Source organism: Azolla caroliniana, unplaced genomic scaffold, assembly GCF_043228905.1.
Source record: "Azolla caroliniana isolate FFs.n. ecotype wild unplaced genomic scaffold, voAzoCaro1.0.p SCAF_22, whole genome shotgun sequence".
In the NCBI taxonomy this organism is placed as follows: Eukaryota; Viridiplantae; Streptophyta; class Polypodiopsida; order Salviniales; family Salviniaceae; genus Azolla; species Azolla caroliniana.
Genome location: NW_028230457.1, coordinates 617,683 through 631,177, shown reverse-complemented (window position 1 = coordinate 631,177; position 13,495 = coordinate 617,683). Strand labels below are relative to the sequence as shown.

The 13,495-nt window shown below is 39.0% G+C and overlaps 1 pseudogene; it reads right to left on the bottom strand.

The window, feature by feature from the left end:
* Positions 1 to 722: 722 nt before the first annotated feature.
* LOC147849700 (small ribosomal subunit protein eS8 pseudogene) lies at positions 723 to 10,457 on the bottom strand (annotated as a pseudogene).
* Between the last annotated feature and the right edge of the window lie 3,038 nt (positions 10,458 to 13,495).

Here is a 13,495-nt window from a genome sequence, read left to right as displayed (position 1 = left end):
CACAACCAAACTTGATTTCTACTAAGCTCCTAAGAAGAATCAAGTTCAATATTTTCTCATGACTTTATTTGCATGGAAAAGGAGAAAACATGCAACAATGAGGGAAGAACAAGGCTCAACATCCACCAAGGTCACAAGACGAATACATACCTGGACAATGGGACGATGAGCAAGTCTTGCTGCAACAATACTCTTCACAACTTGCCTCACAATGTAACATCTACTCCAATTGACCTATGTAGGGTCCTTCCCAAAGGAAGCACTGACACCATGAGCTCCCCATGAGGCTTCTTAAGACAAAAAGAACTTTTCTTGCCTATGAAATGACAATAACAAATACACAAATTAACATGGAAAAAAAAACATGAGAGGGATAGTTGCCAATGCATGTGTATATGTTCATATATGCATTAAAATACCCACACAAACATAACCATGCATATGAAAATACATATGCACACATGCAGACATAGAAACATGGTTAAAAATTGATATGGTACTAAACCACGAACCCTCAGAATGAGGTTTGGATCGTGATGGCAACAAATTCTGCCTTTCTTGTAGCTCATCTTGCACATCCTTACTTGCTAGAGAAGGGCCACTTCGAAGAGGTCAATCACGGTCATGACTCTCTCTCTCTGCTCTTTGTCTCTCCCCTTTTCCCCCCACGTCCAACCCCCAACATTTCTTTCCTTTTTTTTTAATTGATAAGAAATCCTTGCTCTTGAAACACACTAACTTATGCAGAAGAGCTAATCATACTGTCAATACATGGAAAAGGAAATTATAGATTGTCATTACCAAAAAATTGGCATGGGCAAAACAAAGAAAGTGACTCATTTCAAAATAGCCAACACACACCAACAATGCAATGTATTTGTAAGCCTCGGTTGCCTAAAGCATACAATATAATTTCTGCTCATGCCACAACAGGTCCAATTGTCTTGCCTTTTTTCCTTTGAATCTTCTTCTGGTAGAACTCAAGCTCCTTGCCATCAAGAATATAACCATCAGCTCTACCACATTGACCTGGTCGAGAAGATATGCAAGCAAGCAAACGACCTCTGGAAAATTGATCTTCAAGGTGCTGGTCCAATTTCCTCTCCGTGAGTCGGTCAACATTTCTACGGACAAAATGATTGCTTTTCTTTGCCTCTTTCATCACTTGTAACAGGTGTCTCTCCTTCCTCAAATTCGGTCTTAGTAGCAAAAGCTTTCTTTTTCTTCCCCAAATCTATGCCATAATGAATGTTCTACCACGTGTGGAAGGGTGTGGCATCAACTTGAACAATTGCAGATTTCACCAAAGTCTGTGTTCTGACAAGCTCATTGTTAGAAGCATTGTAGACAACATCTAAAATCTGTGTATGAAATACAACCTTAGATCCCCATGAATACTTTCCAGTATCGAGTCTTGGAGCTCAAAATTTCAGATTTCCAACATGCACTCGGATGTTCCTGATTGTTTTGTTGCTCGACAGCTTTGTCATTGCAGCTTATCCTCTTCTTGCACCATGTCTTCTTCTTGCCTCCTATGCTGCGCCTCTTGTGTGTATTGTGTGTATGGCATGTGTATATTCTTTGGGTATGTGTGTATGTGCTCTCTGTACATGTGCATATGTATGTATTGCATTCCATGTGTTGTATGTATTGTGTGTATGGCATGTGTATATATAAGTATGTGATATGTGTGTATGTACATGCATGTATGTGTTATGTGTGTGTATGTTGTATATATGTGCATGTGTATATATGTATGTGGTGTGTGTATGTACGTATGTACAAGATTGTATTGTATATATTGCGTGTATGGCATGTGAGTATGTATGGTATGTGTTATGTGCTTGTGTATGTTCTATGTATGTGTATATGTATTATATACATATAGCATGTGTGTATGTATGTGTTATATGGGTGTGTATGTTCTATATATATGCATACATATATATATATATATGTATGTGTTGTGTGCATGTATTGATGTGTATATGCATGCATGTACATATTGTGTTGCATTGTATAATTTTGTATCAATTGCATTATTGTATATATGCATTGTTTGTATGGCATGTGTACATGTGTATGTATGTACATATTGACATATTGTATTGTGTTGCCTGTGTTGTATGCATGGCATGTGAGTATGTATAATGTATCTGTGTGTTATGTGTGTGTATGTTCTATATATGTGCATATGTATGTATTGTATGTATGTGCTATATGTGTTTGTATGTTCTATACATGTATGTGTGCATGTCTTCTATATATTCTACATATGTATGTATGTATTATGTATTGTACATATATCATGTGTCTATGTATGTATGTGTGTATTTTCTATTGATGTACATATGTATGTATTGTATTGCATGTGTTGTATGTATTATATATATGACATGTGTCTGTGCATGTATGTTCTTTACATGTGCATATGTATGTATCCTACGTATGGCACATGTATATGTGTTATGTGTGTATATTCATGCATACAATACAATACATACATACAACACACACCACATACATATATGCACATATGCATGCATGTATGTACATATTGTATTGTATGTATGTACATGTATGGATGTAAGTTGGTAACATTTATACATGTATCATTATAGGCATGTCTACGTATATACGTGTAGCAATGTATGAATGAATATATGTTTTTCCATGTACAAATGCACATATCTGTATATATGTAATATTTATGTATTTATGTTGTATATTTTTGGGGTATTTTCGTGTTTAGTATGTTTATTGCTCATATATGGATGTTTGTTTGCAATATGTACATAATATGCATGCATATATCCAATTTATGTGTAAGTATACATATATTTAATGTGTGTGTGTGTGTGTGTGTATGTCTATGTAAAAGTATTGTAATTTGTATGACCTATACATACGGTGATATGTGGAATATCTATGTATGTGTATGCATATATGCATGTGTCAAAGTACATGATTTAATGTCTCTGGATGTGTGTTTATAATATGTGCATAATATGTATGTATGTATATATCTAATGTATGTATGCGTATGTATATATGTACTGTAATAGTGTATGACCATGTGTGTGTCTATGTTTGTGTATGTGGTGATATATATTTACATATGTAATGTATGTATGTATGTATGTGTATGGATATATGTTTGTAAAATTTGTATATGTAACATTGTAGGCATATGTATGTATATATGCATAGCAATCTATGAATGAATATATATATATATATATGCACATGTATGAACGTACGTATGTGTATATATGTAATGTATTTATGTATGTATATTTTTGTGATATTTTCATGCTTAGTATGTATATGGATCGTATATGGATGTATGTTTGTAACATGTAAGTAATATGCACTCATATATCTGATGTGTGTGTGTATGTATATGTATATGTGAGTATTGTAGTTTGTATATATGGTGATATGCTGAATATGTATGTACATACATATATACATATATATATATGTGTGTGTGTGTGTGTGTGTGTGTGTATGTATGTAGGTATATGTTTTGTATATATTTATTTATTTATTTATTTTAAGAAGATATCCTGTCATTAGTGTAACCATTTTTACAATATTTAAATTCTATGTGATTGGGGGGGAGAAACAACCATTTCGGAGGTTGAAAATGCCAATAAGGAGTACCACATTTGGCTATCATGAATGGAGTAGCTTTCCATATAGTGATAAAGTCATGCCGTTGAGCAATTTTAGCATCAAAATCTCCAACAATACCATCCCATTGTCCCTTCAAAGTATGAACTATGTCTAACCAAATATTTGAAACCAATTCAGCTGGTAGTGTTTTAAGCTGATGGAAAATAAGAGAGCACCTAACCTTCCAAATGTGATATATAGTGGTACTACTCAATATCTCCCATACGGGTTGGACTTCCTTTCGTGTTCCTATAAATTGTAATGACAACAATGGTACTATATGAACACTTCTAGATTTAGTGTAAAATCCATGGTCCATAGATTCGGTGTCATAATGAAATGCATCACGGACAAGAGATGTCCAAACCACCATGCCCCAAGTGAAAACCAATGGGAGGTATATACGTTTTGTATATTGTGTAATACGTATGGATTATATGATATGTAGTATGTAATTTATTTATGTGTGTGTGTGTGTATGTGTGTGTAACTTGTTTGTATGTATGTAGCATTATGCATTTACATATATGTATTTATGTATGTGTATGTACGTATTTACATATGATATAATATATATTTGTGATATATTCATGTTTAGTCAGTATGCATAAATGGGTGTAATGTTTAAATGTAGGTATATATCATGTATATGTATATATGTATACAGTATGCTATTCCAAATTTCACAATTGTTTATAGAATATATTCTTTATTATCTCATTGAAATATCTAATATTTCATGGGTTTATGTTTTTTTTTTCTAACATAATTAATAATGCCCTTATGTAAATATATTTTTTATGTATTTATTAATACCCTTACATATATACATTCTGTATCTCAATGGTTAATTTAAACCCCTATTGATGAACTCACGTGCTATCATACACGTTTTGACAGTGATTCCCCCGGGCTCAACCGTCGGCTCTCATCCGATCAGTCGGCTACTCCTTGTCTTCGATTGTCAGCTCTCTCCGAGCAGTCGGCTCCTCTCACTGGAGGGACATATTCCTAACAAATTAGAAGCATACTGTTAAAATGAACCAATTAGGGTATGAATAATGAGAGGGAGAGAGTGTGTGTGAAACATTGTTAGCACACATAATTATTTTGCTTATTCCATAAAAGAGATTTTACGAGTAAATTGATCTAAGATACATTTTAGGGCTAACCTAATTGTTGTAGCTATTTACACAAATACCCCTCACTACATGTATGTGTCCATTATAATGTACACACAACTGTTAATGGGTGGGGGGTGAAGCCTAGAATGGCTTCACCCCCCTCCCAAGGGGGATTACGTGTGAGGGAGGAAGAGAGAAACAAATAAGAAACAACACCAAAATGAGGGGGAAATTCTATATATTCCATTAGGGCACATGGGTGGGGTTTATATAGTACAAGAGGTAACCGTTACAAAAGAATGAGACAAGAAAGGAGTTACATTACTGACCCACTCTCTCACTTTTGTACACATGCACACAAATGTGCATGTGTTCATAACCATACTCATCCTTACACACTCATACACATTACATATACACATCAACCACATTATTGGTTCCACCCCTTATGCCTCCCCGTATACTCCTACCGGTAACAAGAACAACTTAACACTCACTTATAATGGCCATATACAATGTAATTAGCCCAACCTATCAATGTTGGAATCTATTTCAAGCCCATTTAGTGTGGAAAGATCGTAATCAATTTGCTAGAAGATTTTTGGTATTGACATAAATATATTGTCAAGTGACAAAATCTTTTCAATAATAAGCCTTTTCTTAATGGACACATTCGTAGAGAATGCAATATCGGATCTAGCTATATGTTTTGATGATGAATGATGGACTAGATTCTTTGCCAAAGAAATACACCCTACCTATCATTATACAAGGTCCGACAAAACATTTGTTTCAAGCATTACCATATCTTATCCACTATAGTTTGTGGTGATCCGACAAAACATTTGTTTCAAGCATTACCATATCTTATCCACTATAGTTTTTACCATAGTTTTCTACACACAAGCATAAGATTATGAGGGTTAATTGAGATTTTAAAAAGGGAGCATTACTTTTAATCTTAGGGATTGAGACAAACCTTAAGGGCCAAGTGTGAAAATGCTTAAAGGCCTTAAGTTTGGTTGTAAAGGCATTTAATGTGTAGTAACTATGTAATAGCCCACACACGTCTACTTAGGAATAAACAACTGGTGTTAGCTTGGCCATTACGTTGCTCATTATTGTGTGCCATTGTCATGACATGTCTTTGTGTTGGATAACATAAAACCATCGTTGTCTAATTACAAGGACACGGTACAAAACAAAAGAACTAGGGACACATTGTTGAGTAAAAAAGTGTGCACGTGTGCTACTCAAGGAGGACCGTAAGGGACTTGAACCAGAGAGGACGTTCGACAAGTGAGAAGATTCTTTTGACTGCTTCATTGTTCTAGCATGGCGACAATGTGAATGTAGGTGATGAGACGAACAAAGGAGTTAACACAGACAAAGGCAACGACGCAAATGAAAGAGTCGACATGAACAAAAGAGTCGATGCAAACGTAGGACTCGAGGTAAACGAAGGTACACTTGAGAAGAAGAAGAAGAACCCTAAATACTCACGAAGAGTAGGGAGAAAAACGACCCTAAAAACCTCAAGTATGTCGATAGGCAGAAGAACAACAACAACTAAGAAGTAAAGAAGCGAAGACGAGGAAGCCAAAACCCTAATGGTACGCTCCAAACCACAAAATGAGCAACCCCAAAATAAGCCCTCTTCACTTTTATTTAAACAAAAAGAGGCACCTATTTTTACAAGCCTTCTTTCCCCCATTTTTTGAGGCGCCTAATTTTTAAATGCTTTTTTTCCCATAATTTTTGTTTTGTTTTGAAATGGCAGAAAAAAGAATTAATTTTTTTTATTTCTTTAATAAACACTAGGAAAGATCCAAACTCTATATCTCTTATAGATAGTCAATGGCCTTAACTACTAGACCATTAATTTTATTTGTTATATATGTAAAAGTTAATGTGCGGAAGCTTGTAGACACAACCGGTTTTGCCGGATATCAACAAAAAACAAAATGAAGGTTTAATGGAAAGCTACAAGATACATAGAGAATACATGGGAGAGACAGAGAGAGAGCAAAACACACAAAACTTAGATCCAAAATATCACTATGTACATAGAATGTGCTAGCTAAGAGAGAACTTTTATACAAGTCCTTAAAAGGATTGACAGAGGTACTGACAAGTACTTCAATGCTCAGAAAGCTACAAGATAAACAGAGAATACACCGGAGAGACACAGAGAGAGCAGAACACACAAAACTCAAATTCAAAATATCACTCTGTACATACAATGTGCTCAGAGAGCACTTTTATACAAGTAATGAAGGTCCCCCAGATCCTTCATGTCAAATGATGCCGCCAGTTGGGACTTCACGTGGCCGATTTCTTTCAGGTCGGCGTCGACGATGACTAGGTCCTCAACATAAAGTAATATGCTAACCGGCCCACTTCGACCCTGCCGAATGAAGAGTGAAGAGTTCGACTTCGATGGAACAAACCTCATCCTACACAATCGTTGCGTGACCTTCGCGTTCCAGGCACGTGGGGCTTGCTTGAGTCCGTAGAGGGACTTCTTCAATCTGCAAATAACCGACATGTTCACTCTGGATTGAAATCTAGGAGGTTGTACCATGTACACCTGTTCCTCCCTTGCACGAACGCGTTCTTGACATCCATCTAGTGCAAATACCATCCCTTTGCCATTGCTACCACCAACAACACCCGGATAGTTGTCATATTGGCAACCGGCACAAATGTCTCATCGTAATCAATGTCGTGCTAATGTGTGTAGCCCTTGGCCACCAGTCGGGCCTTGTATCGGTTGATGAAGCCATTGGCATTCTACTTGGCTTTGTACACCCACTTGGATTTGATCGGCTTCATACCCTTGGGTGTGTCAACTAGGTCCCAAGTCTCATTCTACTTTGGTGCGCGCATCTCTTCTCCATGGAGGCACGCCAATTAGCATCCTTCGCCGCCTCTACATAGCTCTCCAACTCACAATATAAATACTTGTAACCTCTTGGTCCCTTTCAAGGGATTCACCACCAATCATTGACACATCAATCTATTATCCTCGTTTTCATGCCATCTTGTCTCCTTGTTCATCTCTATCTTAATGCTCTTGTGTCGTTCCCAACTTCTTAAGTTCCACGCTCACAACCCCATCATTCGTGCTCCGTCTGAGTCCGCAGTTGGTGTGTCTATGACACCTTCACCATGTATGCATAATGATGCATCATATACTCATTGTACCTGTACCGGATTACGAGGTTCTTTTGGCGGGTGGATCGACACAACTTCTGGTTGGCCAATTTCAAGGTCCTCTTGGCCAAGTCCGACCTCATCTTCGGAGGTCCATCCTTGCTCTTCGCCATTTCGGATTCACTTCGATCCGATGCGCCGGTTTCTATGTCATACTCTGGCATCTTCATCTTCCCCTTCTCCTTGCGTGTAAACCATTTTCTCAGTTTCTAACACGGGGACTGCACGACGACTGTTCATCCGGTTGACCATTTCGGCTCAAGCCCCCATTCGGCCCACTTAGCCGTAATGAGATCGGACTCTCATCTAGAGCTCTAATTCTTTCCTCCACATCTAGTGGCATCTCGGCCTCACTGGCGTCATCCTCAGAATTCATAATGGAGTTGATGGGGGTTGGAGATGGAGGCAAATACAATGAAGCTGACTCGTTGAATACGACATCTCGACGGACTCAAACCTGCTTCATTCGGGGGTTATAACACTTATAACCCTTCTGCTCATCCAAGTAGCCGACCAAGATACACTTCTCGTCTTTTGTGTCTAGCTTCTGCCAATTCTCCGTCAGCACATGCACATATGCTATGTTACCGAACACCCTCAAGTGTGCCTGTAAAGAATCTAACTCTAGTAGAGTTGAGTATTCAGAACAGTGTGTGTGAGAGAGAGAGAGTGAGTGTATAAGCAGGAGCACGAATCAGAGAGGATAACCAAAAAATAAGAAAAAACACAGTAGGGGGCTGACAACTTATGCACTTAAGAGAGCTATATTAATTAACTAAAGATCATCAACAAAACAAAATGGGCAAAAGGGGTTTTATATACAAGTCCTCAAGGGACTGCCATATTAAATGTGTTGGTGGAATCTAACCAAGATATCCACTTCAGTACGATTTTGTCATAAGAATATCTAATATTCTTTGACTACATTAACACTCGACAACTACAGGGATTACAATAAAGTGTGGTCACACACTTTTTCACACATCGTCCTTTTCTTCATAAGCACATGTTCACACAAGTTGAGCTTGATTCTCAACACACCCCCTCAAGTTCAATTGTGTGTCCTCTTAAGGTTGGTTATCTTGGTGCAATTGAAGACCCAACTGCAGTTGGTCGAACTACTAGACCGTGGTTTTCCCATTGTTCCTATGTACTTGATCTTGATCTAGTAATGTTGATCTTGCCAATCCAAAAATTCGAGCTTCAAAAATTCCGGGCTTTGGAAAGTCTTCCTCTAACTTGTCAAGTCAAGTCGGATTAGATGTGTTGGCCTTACTTTGTCGATGTCGGTCTCACTCTTCCTCTTGTATGGTGCTGATTCTCCATATTTTCCTTCATTTTTGTACTTGTACTATCCCCCAAGCTCAACATATCAAGTGGTCTGTGTTACCCTGTATGAGATGTATGGAGAGTCAATGTGATGAGCGAGGGTCAAATGTTATCATGATGATTGTTGTGTGTGTGTAGGGGGCATAAATGTAATTGTGAGTCTATACGTATGTGAACACATGCACACGTGTGTGCATGTGGATGGATACGAGGAGATGTGAGTGAGTGTCCAGTATGAATGCTCGAGGGGGCTTACACCCCTATGTATCTACCCCCTCTTGTACTATTTAACCCCTTATGGGGAATGAATGAAATATGAATGAACATTTTCTCTCTAATCTCTCTCTCTTTGACACCTTTTCTCTTCTCTCTCCCTCTCTCACGTTGAACCCCCTTGGGAGGGGGGTGGAGCCATTCTAGGCACCACCCCCCACCCCGCAATGCTTCTCTATATGATCTCTGTCACCATCATACTCTCCATCACCATGTCTATCTTCATTACCAATCATCATAGTTATCATTCATCATCATCATCGTCCTTAACCCTAACCCTAAAACGTATAACAGTCTAAGGCCTAGATCCACTAAGAATTGTCGTAACTTGTCGAGACCTAGTGCCTTAGTGAAAATATCAGTCACTTGCATGTTAGTGCCAACGTATTGGAGGTCAATGTTGCAGGCCAATATGAACTCACGGATGTAATGATAGTGCACCTCGATGTACTTAGTCCGGGCGTGAAACACTAGATTCTTTGCAAGCTGGATGCTGCTAAGATTATCGCAGTGGATCAGTATTGGCTTGTTCACCAATTCGTTGAAGTCTTTTAGTAGTCTTTTTAGCCATACAACTTCAGAAGGAACTACAACTGCAACCCTATACTCCACCTCAGTGCTCGATAGAGCGACTGTTGGTTGTTTCTTGCTGCACCAAGAGATTGCTCCACTACCGAGTGAAAATATAAATCCCGAAGTGGATCTCCTATCAGATGCATTGCCCGCCCAATCAAAATCCGTGAAGCCTTCAAGTCGAAGTGGTACTCCACACTTATAGAAGATACCATAATCAAGTGTTCCACTAACATAACATAACACTTGCTTAGCACAATCCATGTGAGTGTTGCAGGGGGTTTTGCATGAATTGGCTACAAAACCCAACCCGATAGCTAAGGTCTAGTTAGGTGATAGTTAGGTAGATAAGACTCCCAATTATTTGGCGATACTGTGTCGGCTTGCAGAATTTACCAGAATCTGTAGTTCACTTCATATTTCGATCAAGGGACGTCGAGATGGACTTATACTCGGTCATTCCGAACTTGTAGAGCAAGTTCAACACATAGTGTTGTTGTGAGAGTAGGAACCCTTCTGGAGTTTGAATGACCTCAAGTGCGAAAGATATGGCTTTGTCCCAAAATACTTCTCCTGAGGGGTGATGTCATGGACACCCTCGGTTGTACACCTATTGTACACAGTCATAACAGATGTCTCTGCCCCAATAGATCTTGGGCATGTTCTTCTCTTGCAGCATGGCACGGGCCATCTCAAGAATTGTGTGATTCTTCCGCTCAACAACATCGTTTTGTTGTGGTGTGTACCGACAAGAAAATTCCGGGTGAATTCCCTTCTCTTCGAGAAAGGCCTTGAACTCGCTAAAGAAGTATTCTTGGCCACCATTAGACCATAACGTCGAATCTTGCGATTTGTCTCATTTTCCACATGATTCTTTAACTTAAGAAAGTGGGAGAAGACCTCACTTTTCGACTTCATCGGGCATATCCAAGTATGACGTGAATAGTCGTCAATGAAGGTAACGAAGTACCTACACCCACCGATTGTCGTTGTTTGAGTTGGGCCCCATACATCTGAGTGGATGACGTCCAACAAGCCTTTACTCACATTTCTTTTGCTTAGGAATGGATGCCTATGTTGATTGCCTAGCTGGCACGCCCACATACATTATCAGGATGTTTCGAAGTAAATCGTGGCAATCCGTACACATCCCCTTTTGTTTGCATTGATCAAAGTTTACCGAGATTTACATGGCCAACCCTTTTGTGCCACAACTCAATATCAGACTCGGCCTTAAGTCCCTTTGAATACATTGTTGTGTTCACCTCAGTCACATCAAGAATAAACATGTGACCTTCTCTTCTTGCATGAGCGATAAGTTGGCCCTTATCCTCAACGAAGCAACCTTCCTGATTGAATCGTACTTGCATTCCTTGCTTGACAATTTGGCCAACCAAGACCAAATTCTTTGTGACTATCAGGACATGCAGTACATCCTTCATGTAGCCCTTTTTGTCCTGATTGTTAAGGGCCACATCTCCAATGTGCTCAATCATGTGTGTGGAATCATCATTGGTCTCCACCACGTCGGGTCTCTCGGGTTCCCTCAAATTCATGAACCATTCTTGATGACTTGTCATGTGATTTGAGGCACCTCAAACCACGAACCAGACATCATCAGGTTGGGAAACATCGGTGTCACATAACAAACATATCTTGTTATCATGTTATTCGCTCGGTGTCACATAACAAACATCGACCCTTTGTTTTCTAGGTCAGCCATCACAACATAGTTTGTTTGCTGCCGAGGTGAGACAACTGAGTCATTCTTCATCTTCCGACACTCAACTTCAAAGTGGCCAGGCTTTCCACAATACCAACATTTAGTTTGTTGGTTCTACCTGGTTGATGTAGGTTGGGGAAAGCTCCCCTTTTTGCCGAAATTCCCCCGGCTGTTTCAACCTTCTTGCTGACTGGAATTAAATTGTTGTGGACATTGTCCACCTCTTCCTCAACCATTCCTCCCCTGATTTCCACGACCATGATCGTGACCTCGACCGAGATCATCATGTGTATATAGCATCTGCCCATCAGATCTCGTGCTTTTCGACCATGTATGGTTCTCCTCAACCATTAGCATGGATTGCAAGTCGAAAAAGTTTGGGGGCTTCTCCCTTGTTGTTATGGCAGTTCGAAATGAGCCATATTTTTGTGCGAGGCTGCCAAGGCAGATATGCACCATCTCGTCATCATCAACTACTACATTGATGGAACCAAGTGAATCGTATAAGTCTTTGATCCGGAGGGTATAGTCCGTCACGGACATATCCCCCTACTGAATATTGTTCAACTCTTGCTGGAGTTGAAGTTTTCTCGTTGTGGTTGAAGTTGCAAAAATCTTCTTCAAGTTTTTCCACGCTTTTGTTAGGGGCCAGCTTTTGCATCACGAATATAGCTTAACATGTGATCTTGCACACATGTTGCCAAACAATACATCACCCTACTAGTGCCTTGCTGCCATGTGGGGTAATTGAGATTTATAATATCGGGGGTTGTTTCCTCAGCTCCCTCGATATAACTCCACCATTGCATCTTATATTCCCAAGATGTGTAGTTGTGCCTGTCCAACTTCTTTGTTGGAAGTGTGCAACCCATTTGTGCATTCATCTCTCTGATTTAGCTTGATTCGTATGCTCCTGTTAACGTGAGCCTCTTGACGTGCAACACTACAATGATGATAGCTGGTTTGAAACAATGTCTCTAGCTACTCACACAATTTCAATGGTAGAGCTCAGTGAAGGATCTCTAACCCTCACGCTCTGATACCATGTAAGGATTCTAACTCTAGTAGAGTTGAGTATTCAGAAGCGTAGTGTGTGTGTGAGAGAGAGTGAGTGTATAAGCAAGAGAAGGAATCAGAGAGAATAACAAGAAAATAAGAAAACACACAGTAGGGGGATGACAACTGATGCACTTAAGAGAGCTATATTAATTAACTAAAGATCATCAACAAAACCGAATGGGCAAAAGGGGTTTTATATACAAGTCCTCAAGGGACTTCCATATAAATTGTGTTGGTGGAATCTAACCAAGATATCCACTTCAGTACAATTTTGTCATAAGAATATCTAATATTCTTTGACTATGCTAACACTCGACAACTACAAGGATTACAATAAAGTGTTGGTGGAATCTAATCAAGATATCCACTTGAGTACGGTTTTTTTCATAAGAATATCTAATATTCTTTGACTACATTAACACTCGACAACTACAAGGATTACAATAAAGTGTGCTCACACACACTCGACGACTACAGGGATTACAATAAAGTGTGCTCACACACTTTTTCACACATCGTC